This window comes from Felis catus, chromosome D1, assembly GCF_018350175.1.
Source record: "Felis catus isolate Fca126 chromosome D1, F.catus_Fca126_mat1.0, whole genome shotgun sequence".
Lineage (NCBI taxonomy): Eukaryota > Metazoa > Chordata > Mammalia > Carnivora > Felidae > Felis > Felis catus.
Genome location: NC_058377.1, coordinates 91,700,112 through 91,716,091, shown reverse-complemented (window position 1 = coordinate 91,716,091; position 15,980 = coordinate 91,700,112).

The following is a 15,980-nucleotide window of genomic DNA, read 5'->3' as shown; positions in this document are numbered from 1 at the left end:
TGCAGGGTTAGGGAATGGTTTATAGTTTGGGGATGACAATAGCAAATACGGCAAGAATCCACCCATTTCCCCTCATTCACTTCTATGTACTGAAGGCTGCTTACTGACACTAGAAAAATGGAACTACTGGATATTTAATGCTGGCAGCATCCATCAGCCAATGATGTGATAGGAGATGGTGTAAAAATACCCAGCTTCCTCACTCACAGTTGCGAGAACTGCGATGCAAATTTCACATTGTCACCAGTGGTTTCCAACAGAGGTCTGTAAGACACTGAGCTCCAGCGTCCCACAATCTATACTGACTATTGGATTAGAAACTGCATGTAGCACCTTTTTCCACTCACAGCTTCACTTTTGCATTTTTGATTTGCCTACATATGCCATATCTCCGTGATGCCAGAAAACATCTACCTGCAAAGCTGTTCACACTGAAGTTAAATGCTGGAATATCCATTTCCTCTCTCCACACATAGAGAACAATGGTGACATATGAACAAATTTAAAATTTAAATATGTATTTGCTTTGAAATATTTCTTCATCCTTTGAAACATCTGAAGAAAACCTGGGGAGCTCAAAAGGCAGAGCTAGGAATCTCTGGCTTGAAGAAAAATGTTCCCTTATAATCAGCCTTTTCTGTTACAAGGAACACTATTCAGCATTCATCTGATATAAAGGTCACTTAGTACATTTCTGTATAATCTACCCAGACCTAACTGGAGTAACTCAGATTGACACTTGTATATGAAAATATCCTCAGGATCTTTTTCTCTTGAATATACAAGGAATAAATGATTGAAATGACTTAAGAAATAATAGCCCTGTGACATAAACCCATACTTGTACATTTACTGTTTAAACCATAATATAAATTGTGTGTGGCTACAGTTAGTCCCTAAGTTTTCACTATTACAGTATGATGGATAAAGCTAATGGATGACTTTCCAGGTATACTTTATCTTTCAAGATCCTCTGTTAATGGGCACATTACTTCATCATTATGAGCCACAGCTTTTTCCTCATTTTTAAAATGAGAATTGTAAACTTTTCCTGCTTATCTCAGAGAAGTGTTACAAAGAAGAAATGAGATAGTTTGTATTGAGCATATTTTCTAGAATATAAGGAGTTTTTATAGAACATTTTCTTATTATGATTAATATTAAAATTACTATTAAGACGACTTCCCCAGGGCACCTGGGTGGCTCAGTCAGTTGAGTGTCCAACTTTGGCTCAGGTCATGATCTCCCGCTTCATGAGTTCGAGCCCCACATCGGACTCACTGCTGTCAGACTGTCAGTGTGAGCCCACTGTGGACCCTCTGTCCTCCTCTCTCTCTCTGCCCCCATTCCCACTTGCACTCTCTCAAAAATAAATCAACATTTAACAAAAAGAAAAGAAAAATAGATGATTTCCCCAAAGATGAACTAGAATATTTAAGGGCATTCAACACAAGTTTTCTTCCCAGCCCTAGAGACCAACCATCACATTCCTTTCTGAAAGCCTTCTGCTGGTGGCAGTTCTGATGGGGACCCAGACTTGGCAGCTGCTGGGCAGGGCTGGGCTGGACCCCGGGGCTACTCTGACCCGAGAGCCAGGCTGCTCTGTCAGCCGCCCCCCCTCACCTACAGCTGGCCAGGGAAGGGCCGCCAGCCCACACGCTCTCACTTCCTCTTTCCTAGAACAGAAATAGGGCAGCAACTTCACACATCTGACATGGAGAGATTTTTATACACCTTTTCCTACTCCTGGACTTCGTTCTTCTCTGTATCACTCTCACCCTCTCTCTCTGTCTCTCACCTCTACCCCTTTTAGCTTACCTACCAAGACCCTTGCACACCGCACCTGTTCTGAGCTTTCTTCCTTCCCTTGTGAGCCTGCCCCCTTTCACGCCCAGACCCCTCTGTCCCTTCTTCCTGAGTCCCAAGCCCAGAGTGCCCTCCACCTCATTCCCAGGCCCCATGTCCTCTACCTCCAGCCTCTCCTCAGTTTAGAAGAGAGCTGGCCAGAGAAATCTGTCTCCTCCGCCTTTGCCCCTCCTCCCCCAACCCCCCCCCCCCCCCGGCACACACAAAAAAAAAAAAGAGAAAAAAAAAAAAAAAACCCTCGGGCTCACTGTTTTCTATCTGAATTTGACCTAAACTTGCCAAAATGCTACTCACAATTTTCAAAAAACTTCTATCTGTGAAATTATTAATTTGGTAACTCTAACATACAAGTACAGAGAATGTATATGACAGATTAATCAGCTACGGTATCATGGAATATACTGAGGCTACAAATAACTGCCAGATAAATACATATTTTCTCTTGCTCTTAAATGTCTAGGATCCCAAGAAGCCTCATTGTCAATTTCATCTATGACTCCTGAAAAATTCTACACTTCAGGAAATTTACACCTCTGGCCTTAGTCATAGTTGTGTTAACTCAAGTAATTACCCATGAAAACACTTTATAATGGATTGATCATTCAGGAAAATGAGGAAAATGCTTCCTTTATTCCCAAGTTACTGAAGGTTCATCAGAAAGAGCAAAGATTTTGGAATTAGACTGTCATGGGTTCAAATCTATCCTCTGTGAGTTACAGCTTCTGTGACCATTAGTCACAGAATTTTCAAACCCCCTAAATTTCATTGTTACTGTTAGTAAAAATGAGATCATTCAGACACAGCTGAGAACTTTTTGGTATTGTTTGTGGCATGTAGTTTAATGTTATCTAAATAACATTATGATGTCATTATGATATATTAGATAACATTAAACTACATGCTTTAGTTAGTTCTCTTTCTTTCTTTCTTTCTTTCTTTCTTTCTTTCTTTTTCTTTCTTTTTTTTAAGAAGCCTTCACACTTAGTGCAGAGCCCAACATGAGGCGTGAACTCACAACCCTGAGATCAAGACCTGAGCTGAGATCAAGAGTTGGACGCTTAACTGACTGAGCCACCCAGGCACTCCTGCTTTAGCTGTTTCTTGATGATAATGATTAAAATCTATAAATTTCTCAATAGTCATGTGGACCATTCCATTTTTATGAGCTGAACTTATATGTAAATATGTAACTTCCTTAAACTTACCAAATTAACTCATAAATAAGTACTTACTACTTGCTAAGTTTTTCTATATGAATTCTACGTCAAAACTTACATATATAATATCTATATTTTTCAAATGAGAAAACTCGAAGTCAGGGATTAAGGACCTTCCCAGCTGGTCTCTCTGAGTGTACAAATATATTCATTGTATGATATATTTCATTTCATTTCATTGAAATATATTTCAATTACATTGGTCAATGTTATTTTAGAGATCTCTAAGAATTCTGAATAGCTGTTTGCTGGTTTTAATCAGGCTTTCTTGCTTTTTCCTTATGTAACAAGGTTTCCTAGTGATGGAAGAAAACTTCAGAAAAATCCTATCAAAGGCATTTAGGATAAAAAAAAAAAAAAGCATATTCTGTTTGGAACAAGTCTATAGTTTTAGCACAGTGAAGGTTCCAATTGACAAAATCTTCATTTAACTGAGGGAGGAAAATGTGTTTTCTGCCACAGAGTCCACAACCCAAAGTGTTAAAAGCAACTTTCGTGTCATCTGCCAAATTTAGAATTGATGGCAGGGAGCCCCAAATCTCAACTCTCTGCACACCTCAATATGACTGGGATCTGGATTTCTGCCATCTTTTTGGTGGTAGTGATTTCCATTTATGTCCCAGGAAACCTGTGAAATTACTGAGATTTTGGAAGAGAAAGTGAAATCACTAATTTAGATAATCCAAAGTCTTCCAATGTTACTATGTTTATGCACTTCTGTATTCCTTCAATATATTTTTTTAAACTTTACCTAAGTATGAAGAGTTTGGCTTAGCCACATGCCTAAAAGAAAGTTATAAATATTAACAGAGTCAACACACAGCAAGGAGAACTTTGTGAAATGTAATAATTTTCATGTTTTTCACTGAAATACTCATATCAGCACAGGACAGTGAATGCATACCCCCCCGAGATCAAGTGCCTAAGCCCGAAGCAAACCAGATATAAGAACAAACATTCTTTGAAGTCTCCTTTTTCATATTAAAATTTCACATACTTTTTGCATTCTGCTCTATAATGTATCTTTCCTTATTTTAATATAAAAGTAGTGTGTTTTCTCAAATCTTCAAACAAAATTGGTGTTTCAATACAATGTTTTGAGTCATATAGTATAGTGGTTATGATTACAGATTCTGCGATGGGACCACTGACTTGAAATGTCATCACCATTGTGTGCTAGCTGTGTCTTTGGGCAAATGTAGGGGGAAGGGAGAGATGGAGGTAGGGAGGGAGGAAGATTGAGAAAGACAGAGAGAGAGGGAAAGAGAGAGACTGAGGTTTGAGAAAGATTATTGTAAGGAATTGGTTCATGAGATTATGGTGACCCAGGAACAACCTGTATTGTAGTTCAAGTCCAAAGGCTATCTGCCAGAACTGCCATAACAAAATATGGTTGGCTTAAACAACAGAAATTAATTTCTTAGTTCTCAAGGCTGTAAGTCCAGGATCAGTGCATTGGCAGGACTGGTTTCTCCTGAGGCCTCTTTCCTTTGCTTGCAAATAGCTGCCTTCTCCCTGTGTCCTCACATGGCCTTTCTCCTGTATGCCTGCATTGCTGGTGTCTCTTTTTCTCTTCTTTTAAGGACACTGGTCATATAGGATTACAGCCCCACTCTATTGAGCTCATTTTAACTTAATCACCTTTTGAAGGCTCTATCTTCCAATATAGTCATATGGATTAGTACCCACCCATATGAACTTATTTAACCTTAATTACCCATTTAAAGTTCTTATCTCCAAATACAATTACATTTGAGGTACTGGGTGTTCAAATTTTAAATGGATTTGGTGGTGGGGGGGACACAATTCAACCCATAATATCTACAGTCAGGTGACTTTAAGTAAAGACAATTATTCGTGATAGCGTTGGTGGCCTCATCTAATAAGTTGAAAGGACTTAAAAAGATAAAAAGAAAAAGAAAAATGCCTGGAGAAGAAATTCTGCCTTAAGACTTAAGTACCAACTCCTACCTCAGTTTCCAGTCTGAAGCTCCCTGGGATTCAGATTTGCCAACTTCCAGCATCACAGGAACTAATTCCTACGTATAAGCTGTATATTTATATATGCTATTTATATGTTAGGTAATATTATCTGGGAACTCTGCTGATATAGTATACAGTGGAACTTAGTAAGCCATGAGAAGGAATGGAGTACTGAGACTCGTAGAAGAAGCCATGAGCTTTGAAAATATCATGCCAAGTGAAAGGAAACAGTCACAAAAGAACACATATTTTGTGACTACATTTGCATGGAATCCCTAATAGGCAAATCTGTGGAGAAAGAAGGTAGAGTAGAGGTTGTTTAGGGATAAGGATGACGAAGAGATACAGGAGTGATAAGTAAATTGTATGGGATTACTAGCTTAGGTGAGGAAAATATTCTAAATGTTACTATGGTAATGGTTACACACAGCTGTGAATATACTAAAAATCACATTGTATAATATAAAAATATTAAAATCATATTTTATAATGTAAAAAATAGAAATATTTAAATATAAAAAATAAACACACACACACACACACATATATATATATATATATATATATATATATATATATAATTTCCTAGTTTTTAAAAGTGAGTTTAGTGCTAACTCATAAGCAGATTTGGCTCAAAAATTGTGAAGAGTGAGAACATAATTGTCATACACACATACACACAGATGTATATAGATGGGTGAGAAGGGGGAATCTCTTTCTGTGGTGGAAGTTAGAACCCTGACTGACCAAGGGGCCATAATACAATATCAATTTAAAGATTAACTTCTAGGAATTTTACACTCTTATGTGGATCCTGAGAAACTTAACAGAAACCCATGGGGGAGGGGAAGGAATAAAAGAGGTTAGAGTGGAAGAGAGCCAAAGCATAAGAGACTCTTAAAAACTGAGAACAAACTGAGGGTTGATAGGGGGTGGGAGGGAGGGGAGGGTGGGTGATGGGTATTGAGGAGGGCACCTGTTGGGATGAGCACTGGGTGTTGTATGGAAACCAATTTGACAATAAATTTCATATATTGAAAAAAAAGAGAAAAAAATAAAAAAAATAAAATCACTTATGTAAACCAAAAAAAAAAAAGAATAAATTAATAATTTCTAGGAATTTTAATGGATCTGACATGTAACTCACTTTGTGCCAGTGTCATCTCTTTCAAGTTGATCTCACTGAGGCCAGGTCCTGAAAGCCTTATTTGGACCCAGTACCCACTTGAACAAAGCCTCTTGGTCCTGGCTTTCTAAGGAGTAAAACAAAGGAGCCAGGGGAAATGATGGCCAAGCCTCTTGTAGCTCTCAACACTGTTAAGATTAAAAACTCATCCCCACTGGAATACAAGGATATTTTTTTTGAAAAGTTTTTTTAATGTTTACTTTTTTGAGAGAGAGACAGAGCATGGGAGGGGGAGGGGCAGACAGTGAGGGAGACAGAACCTGAAGCAGGCCCCAGGATCTGAGCTGTCAGCACAGAGCCTGATGCGAAGCTCAAACTCGTGAACTGTGAGATCATGACCTGAGCCAAAGTCAGCCACTTAACTGACTGAGCCACCCAGGTGCCCCTACAAGGACTCTTTATTAGAGCACTGAATTGCTCCTTGCAGAAGGAAGATAATCACCATATTGCTTTATGGAGAATATGTAAAGTATATTACATGTCTCAAGTGTTACAGGAAATTCAAATTTTGTCTTTTATTTTATTATTATTTTTAAAATGCTTATTTGAGAGAGACAGAGAGAGAGAGAGAGAGAGAGAGAGAGAGAGAGAGAGCACGTGCATTTGCCCGCATGCAAGTGGGGGAGGGACAGAGAGAAGAAGAGAGAGAATCCCAAGCTGACTCTGCACTGTCAGCAGAGGCCAATGCAGGGCTCAAACTACCAACTGTGAGATCATGACCTGAGCTGAAATCAAGAGGTGGTCACTTAACTGAGTCACCGGTGCCCCTCTTCTGTTTTAGTCTGTTAAACAAATGTGGGGTATAGTTTTCATCCACAGATAATTATTGTGTTTGATGCCCAGTTTATGAACTAGAGGAATTATTTTTGATACTTTAATAATATAGGAAATAACCATATTAGAAATTTTAAACTTTTACATTTTTTTTCAAAATAAAATTGGATTTTGGTATAGAGATTTTACTGTGATGAATAGCTTGCCCCCCCCCCCCATTTTATTTGGCAAATGTCAGCAGCTTTCTAAAGGTCTTAGGAACATGGCAATTGATCTTTTCATTTTATAAGTACATATACAATCCTTAGCTCTTAAGAGTTAGTTTATTGCTAGGGTGCCTGCTGGCTCAGTCAGTTGAGTAACCAACTCTTGATTTTGGTTCAAGTCATGATCTCACAGGCTCAAGTCTGCATTGGGCTCTGAGCTGACAGTGTGGAGCTTGCCTGGAATTCTCTCTCTCTCTCTCTCTCTCTCTCTCTCTCTCTCTCTCTCTACAACCTCCTCCCCCATTCAGAATAAATAAATAAATTATAAAAAAATAAGTAATTAGTTTAGTGCTAAACCATAAGTTTATTTGGCTCACAAATTGTGAATATAATGACAATATATTTGGAAATGAAAATATACTCCAATTAGACACACTATGTTTTAATTAGAGTAAAAACTCGATTTTAAGACCTCATTAATTATAGTATTCCATCAACAGGAATTTTTCATACATCCTTTTTTGCTGTCTTCTTAAATTATATAATAATTAGTAATATAGTGCTTCAATAAAAAAGTAAAAATTCTGCCACAAATGCGAAAACAAGAGGATAGATGGGATGTCCTTGTCTGAGTTACTGGTTTCTATAACTTCATGCAGCTGTTCAACCAGCAGAGGCAGAGAAGAGATTTCATTCCCATGTCCTCCAAAATTACATATTTTTTTGAAACCTAGGTTATGTTCAAGGTCATTAGAGTCAGTAAGACTGAGTATCAAGAGACATAAATTTTAGTATAAGAAAAAAAAATGTCGACACTGATGAATTTTCTGAAATTCTCTTTGTGATAAAAATGGGTGTGATTAATTGGTTGCTTCTACGAAAGTTTCATTATATTCTGAGCAAGTGGGGGCCTTCCCATAGATCATACAGAGGGCACGCTTATGGGTTTGGAATACAGGCTTTCTGCCGAGAGAGAACCCGACTCACCCCAGGCTGAACCACTTCATTCATATGAGCCTTACTTTCATTAATCATAAAACACCTACTGGGTGGGTTTATTGTACAAAAACACATATAAAGGACTTAGAATATTCACTGCTGTGTTGAAAGTGCTCAATCAGAGGCTGCTGCCTCAGATGCTTATCCAAGAACAAAGGGGGATCAAGATATTTAAATAGGGTTTGAGGCATGGAACATTTTCTAGTCGTTAATTCTGTGAAATTGAATAATTCATGCAATTTTTACTCTTGAAACAGATAATGTAGGAAGTCACTTTTTTCTACTTTATGGCAAACCGAGGTCATTTATTAGGTACTATATAGTGTGTACAATACAGACATACCTCAGAGATATTGCAGGTTCTGTTCCAGACAACCACAATAAAGTGAATATTGCAATAAAGTGAGTCAAATCTATATTTTTGTTTCTCAGTGTCTATAAAAGTTATACTTGCAGTATTTTATAATGTATTAAGTGTGCAACAGCATTATGTTTAAAAAAAAAAACAATTTACAGGGGCGCCTGGGTGGCTCAGTCGGTTGAGCGGCCAACTTCGGCTCAGGTCATGATCTCACGGTCCGTCAGTTCGAGCCCCGCATCGGGCTCTGTGCCGACAGCTCAGAGCCTGGAGCCTGTTTCAGATTCTGTGTCTCCCTCTCTCTGACCCTCCCCTGTTCATGCTCTGTCTCTCCCTGTCTCAAAAATAAATAAAACGTTAAAAAAAATTTAAAAAAAGCAATTTACATACCTTAATTTAAAAAATACTTTACTGCTAAAAAATGCTCACCATCATCTAAGCTTTCAGCAAGTTGCAATCTTTGATGGAGATTCTTGCCTCAATGTAAATGGCTGCTCACTGATCTGGGTGCTGGTTGATGAAGGTTGGGGTTACTACAGTAATCTCTAAAAATAAGACAACAAAGAAGTTTGAAGCATCAATTCAGGCTCTACTTCTAATTCTAGTTTTCTTGCTATTTCCACCAAATCAGCAGTTACTTCCCTTCCTGAAGTCTTGAATCCCTCGAAGTCATTCCTGGGCATTGGAGTCAACTTCTTCTGAACTCCCATTAGTGTTGATATTTTGACCTCTTCCTATACATCATAAATGTTCTTAATGACATTGACCATAGTGAATCCTTTCTAGAAGACTTTCAATTTACTCTTTCTATTTCTGGCAGCTACAGCTTTATGAAATATATTTCTTAAATAGTAAGATATGGAAGTCAAAATTACTCCTTGATCCATGGGCTACAGAATAAGTGTTGTGCTTGCAGGCATGAAAATAACATTAATGTCATTATACATGTCCATCAGAACTCCTGAGTGGCCAGGCATATTTTCAATGAGCAGTCATACTTGAAAAGAAATCTTTTTTATTCTGAGCAGTAGGAATCAACAGTGGGTTTAAAATATTCAGTAAACCATGTTTTTTTATTCAGTAAACCAGATGTGGTGTCATCCAGGCTTTATTGTTCCATTTAGAGAACACAGGCAGGATAGAGTCAGCATAATTCTTGAGGGACCTAGTATTTCAGAATGGTAAGCGTACATTGCCTTCAACTGAAAGTCACCAGCTACACTAGCCCCTAACAAGAGAGTCTGTCTGTGCATTGAAGCTTTGAAGCCAGGCATTGACTTCTCCTTTCTAGCTATGAAAAATCCTAGATGGCATCTTCTTTCATTGGAAGGCTGTTTCACCTACACTGAAAATCCATTGTTCAGCGTAGCTACCTTCATGAATTACCTCAGTTAGATCTTCTGCATAACTTGCTGCAGCTTCTACATCAGCACTTGCTGCTTCACCCTGCACTTTTCTCTTATGGAGATGGCTTTCCTGAAACCTCACAAACCAACCTCTGTTAGCTTTAAACTTCTCTTCTGCCACTTCCTCTCCTCTCTTAGTCTTTACAGAATTAAAGAGAGTTAGGGCCTTGCTCCAGATTAGGCTTTGGCTTAAGGAAATATTGTGGCTGTTTGATTTTCTAACCAGACCATTAAAATTTTCTCCATATCAGCAATAAGACCATTTTGCTTTCTTATCATTCGTGTGTTTGTTCGAGTAGTGGTTTTTACTTCTGTTAAAAACTTTCCTTTTGCATTCATAACTTGCCTGCTCGGTGCAAGAGGCCTAGCTTTCGGCCTGTCTTGGTTGGCTCTCTTGACATGCCTTCCGCACTAGGCTTAATAATTTCTAGCTTTTGATTTAAAGTGAGGGATATCTCACTCTCCCTTTCATATGAACACTAAAAGGTTATTATAAAGCTATTAATTGGCCTAATTTCCATATCGTTGTGTCTTGGGGACAGGGAGGCCCGAGGAGAGAGAGAGAGAAACAAAGGAAGATTGGTCAGTGGAGAAGTCAGGATGCACACAACATTTGTTGATTAAGTTTGCTGTCTTAAATGGGTGTGGTTTGTTGTACCCCAAAACAATTACAATAGTAACATCAAAGACCACTGAGCACAGATGTACACAACAAATAAAATAATAATGAAAAAGTTTGAAATATATCATGAATTACCAGAATGTAACAGAGAAACACAAAGTGAGAAGATGCTGTTGAAAAAATGGATGCTGACAGATTTGCTTAATACAAGGTGGCCAGAAACTTTCAGTTTGTAAAAAAAAAAAAAAAAAAAAAAAGAAAGAAAGAAAAAAAAAACCACAGTATTTGCACAGTGCAATAAACCAAAGAACAGTAAAACAAAGCATGCCTGTATGTATTTAAGAAATTCACCATATTTTTCTAGGGACAGTGTTTCCAGAACAACTAGGCACTTTCCGTTTAATATTTTATTTTGTTTTCTTTTGCATTAGAGCCTTTATTTCTCCTCAGAGTGAAGCATACATTTCACCTATGAGAAATTTTCTCCTGAGGGTATTTCTAAAACTTTTAAGATAAGAATTATAGTACTACGTAATCAGTTAATCTAAAGCCATATCACAACATTGTTAAGAGCTCAGACTCTTTTTTTAATGTTTATTTATTTACTTTCAGAGAGAGAGAGTGCAAACGTGGGAGGGGCAGGGGACAGAGAGAGAGGGAGAATCCCAAGCAGGCTCCATGCTCAATGTGGAGCCCTATGCAGGGGTCGATCCCACAACTGCGAGAACATGACCTGAATCAATATTGAGAGTCGTACACTCAACCAACTGAGCCACCCAGGCACGCCAAGAGCTCAGATTCTGATGCCACATAGATCTGAATACCCACTGTAGTTAAGCCTTTTGTCAGATATCTGTCCTCACACAAATTACTTAGCTAAGTTTCAGTTTTCACATCCATAAAATGAGCATAATAGTAATCCCTCCCTCATCATGCTTTCATGTGTGTTTTATGTGACGTCTGGCTTGTTGTAGTTAATTAATGAATGTTAGAAGTGATGACGATGATGATGAGGAGGAGGATATTGATGATGGAAATATTTAAGTGATTTTGGGCTTGATTTTCCTCTCAAATTGAGTGATAAACAATGTATAACATAACAGTTAAGGTTTTATTTAAAACCCAGAGGCATGAGTTTTAGGACCTGTTCCAGTGATATAGGGAATATGACTTAACTGGAGAGTTAAGAATTCTAAAAGATCCAGAAGTAACTAAAGGAATTAAAGACTTCAGTGTGGAAAATTAGAGAAAGATATTGACCCACCAGAAGTGACAATAAATTCCAATGCATTTCATTGAAATCAGTGAGTGGGTATTCTCAATAATATAAAGATAATGAATTTTAATGGATCTAGGTATCTCCTGGAAGCCCCAACTAGAGCAAAATAAAGAGACAGATAAAACAGAGAGAAACTGAGAAAATGAGGTAATTAGTATAAATTGTATTTTGTCATTCTGTTTTTGTGGTTTAGGTGACAAAACTGCATTTTGTGTACAGACTAGCACTGAGAAAGTGAAGAGCAAATGCCATTAAATGTACCCAAAACCAGCGTTGGCAGAAGACCTGGTCAGAAATTCTGGGGGTCTGTGATAGCTTGGAAGTGACTGGTCTTAAATAAAAAAGGAGCTCTCTTTCATATTTCAGAATATTTCATATTCTGGAGAATTGATCCCAGGAATTCTCAAAGTACAATCTCTCATTTGAATAAAAAATTTATATAATATATGCTAATCCAACCACATACTCTAAGCCTGCACTTGCCTTGTGTTCAGATATTCCCAGATGGTAAAGAGGGGATATATCTCTGGCAATAACCCATAAAAATAATGGTCTGAGAAACTTCCTGTATAAAGATGCTAAAAAGATGTTGGCATAGAAAAGTACAATCTCAATTCCTTAGGGATCTGATTTAGGTTTCTTTAACCAACTGTACAGAATGTGATCATACTGCCCTTTAACCCACATTAATATAAACAAAAGATGCATATCTTTGTATATAGCATGAAGCTTAGAACAAAACAGAAACATTCTCTTCTGGAAACTGCAATAATCATGAAACTCAAGGGCATCTCCCAGGACAGTGTCGACAAGTAAAGATACCTTGTCATCTTTACTAGGGTCGTCTTCCATAATGTTTTAAATTGAATATTTAATTTCTGTTTTCACTGCCCTTCCCCCATGTGGGCTTCAAAAAGGATTTGACAATGATTCAATAGTTACTTCAAGATGATATTCAAATGGCATGTTCAGTTTTAGAAAACTTAAAACTGAAATGTTAACACATTATATGGAATTTATGCAGTAGGAAGTTAAATAAATGGGCAGATTTTAAAAAATTTCGTGAACAGATTATATTCTTTTTTCAATGCTTTAGGAAAATATGAATAAGAGGTCAATTTGAATTTGTTATGCTAGAATTTGAATGGTTTCTATAGTATTCACTTTGATAATTTTTCAAGATTATTAACAAAAAAAGAAGTCTATTACATATAAGTAACAACACTAATAATGGTAGCAATGACACATAATACTGGATGATAGGCACTGTTCTAAGAACATTCATATTAACATTCATATATTAATAAACATAATGTTTATATATATTAACTCAAGTAAAATGGAAGAAATGTAGTGAAATAATAGTCAATCATCTTCATTTCATTATGCCTATTCAACATACACAGCACATGAATTTCCTACTTTAAACTTACTCAAACCCTTTGGACCTTTTTCTAAACAGAGACAGAAATTTCCCGCCTAAATGATTTTTCTATTACATTCATCCCTGTTTCACGTCCTCTATGAATCCTATTAATATTTCAAGAATACAGCCCAAATGGCCACTTGATAAAAAGTTCTTATCTATCCTATCCTTTTGTTTCTAATCTGAAAAAGAAAGTATATACTCTGTTTAGCTTCCATAATACCTTTGATGCCTAACTATGTCATAATGCATTGTAATTATTTGACTGTTCTTTTCTTTTTGGGAGTTCTAGCCTCCACAAATTAGCTACTTACTGTCTTTGACATGCATAGAACAATGATCCAACTTGATCTGTGGGACAATACAGTACCAAATGTATACTGTCTAAACGAAGTGCAAAATCAGGCATCAGTTTCCTAGTAAAGTACAGAAGATTCTACTCCTTTGAAAGTTGAACTCTTTGCATTTCCTTCAGGCATTGCTGTCCTCCTTGAATATATTTTGCACTGAAGCTAGCTGACCTCCTATGCCAGTTTATCTCCTCATTAAATATGCATTGCTAATTTTTTTTCCTGTAGGCAGGATTTGTTTTTTGTTTCTCTTAGCTGTAGCATTTAACATAAAACAGATAGTAGCAAATTTTAGAATAGATGGCTATGAAGAGAATAAGAGGCCTGGAGAGAAATTGGGTGGAAGAGGATGAAAGCTATACAGGTGGTCAATTTAAATATCAGTGTTACCTGGCAATTTTAAGAACAGAGAAGAGTTTTTGCTGGTGGGACTACACCTTACCTCTGAAGATGGAATGGGATGGAGGCACACTGGTGAGGATTCGAAGAGGAGAGTATTGAGAGAGAAAAAAAAAATAGCAGAAGTAATGCCTTTGGCTGGATTGAGTCAGATATAGAATACTAAGACAAGGGGCACCTGGGTGGCTCAGTCAGTTAAGCAACTGACTCTTGATTTCAGTTCAGGTCATGATTTCGCTGTTTATGAGTTTGGGCCCCATGTCTGGCTCTGTGCTGATGCATGCACCCTGCTTGGAATTCTCTCTCTCCTTCACTCTCTGCACTCTCTCTCAAAATAAGTAAAAACATTACAATAATAATAATAGTACTACGTCAAGAAATGCCTTCATAGTATAGTGTATTCAACTTATCTCCTATCGTCAATGAATTTCTCCTCTAACCAGATTAGCACTTGTTGTTGTTTGTTTGCTTGCTTTTTGCTTGTTTGTTTTACCCAAACATACATAAGCTGGTAAAAATTCTCAGGATTCTAGAAATTATTTTAATTGAGATGCTACTGAAGAATTAATGTTACTTAAATATCGGTTCTGAAGTCAACACCTTCCCACAGACAAATAAATCTCTTTAACTCTTTTGGGAGTAGCATTGGAAATAAAGATGTAGAATAATGAAATCACCTGCCAAAGTGCCTTTGGCATAGGTCTTACCAAGATTAGTATCTTATTTCAAACTAAGTGCCCTTTTAGAATCAACAGAGTCCTAGTAAAAATGATTTATGTCAAGTGATTCACAATCATCATTATCAACATCATCATCATCATGATTACCATCACCAATTGAATACCTGCCACGTGGGGCGCCTGGGTGGCGCAGTGGGTTAAGCGTCCGACTTCAGCCAGGTCACGATCTCGCGGTCCGTGAGTTCGAGCCCCGCGTCAGGCTCTGGGCTGATGGCTCAGAGCCTGGAGCCTGTTTCCGATTCTGTGTCTCCCTCTCTCTCTGCCCCTCCCCCGTTCATGCTCTGTCTCTCTCTGTCCCAAAAATAAATAAACGTTGAATACCTGCCATGTGCTATGAATTTCATATGGTGGATGGTTTATGCACTTCCCCCTCCAAAAAAAATTCTTCCAGTAATTCCTCAATATAAGTAAATAGATAAGTTTGGTACAAAACCTGAGTTACTATGAAGATTAAATGGGTAAATATCTTTGCTCTTCTTAGTGTAGCCATGGCCAATGGATGGATACTGAAGCTCTGAGAAGTATTAGCAGAGTTTTAAGTGTTTATATGATCTTTTGATAAACAGGATATAAAAGAGGAAATAAAGGAACATATGAGGAATAAATAAAAAATAAACAATATCTAGGACCATAAACCATGTGGAAAAAGTTAAAAATTAGAGACTCAAAGTACATATGTACTCCTGTGGCTGTGTCTTATACATAATATGAGTCTATGAACAGTTATACAACATTTGATGGCGATGCATAAACAATTAGATGAGGTAGAATATAACAACTTATCCCAGAAATGTGAATCTGGCATTTACATCCCAAAGATTTGAAAACTCCATGATTGGTATGGGCCTCTTTTTCTGAAGGAAATGGTAAAGAAAACAGTTATCTATTAATCCTCATCTTCATGTTAAAAATATAATGATAAAGAGATGACTTTTAGGATTACCTAACACAACATTTTGAACCAGGATGGGGTTTACAGATTACCCAGTGTTTCCCACTGTAAGTCCATCAAGGGACGGAGGGAATGAGAAGTGTTTCGTTATTAAAAATATTTTCTGTGATCAAATAACCTTGAAAGTGTTGGATGAGCCATAGTTTAAAAGGCACTTACTTTTATTATATTTTATTTTATGCTTCAATAGTTCTCAGACTTTTAATAAAAAAATAAT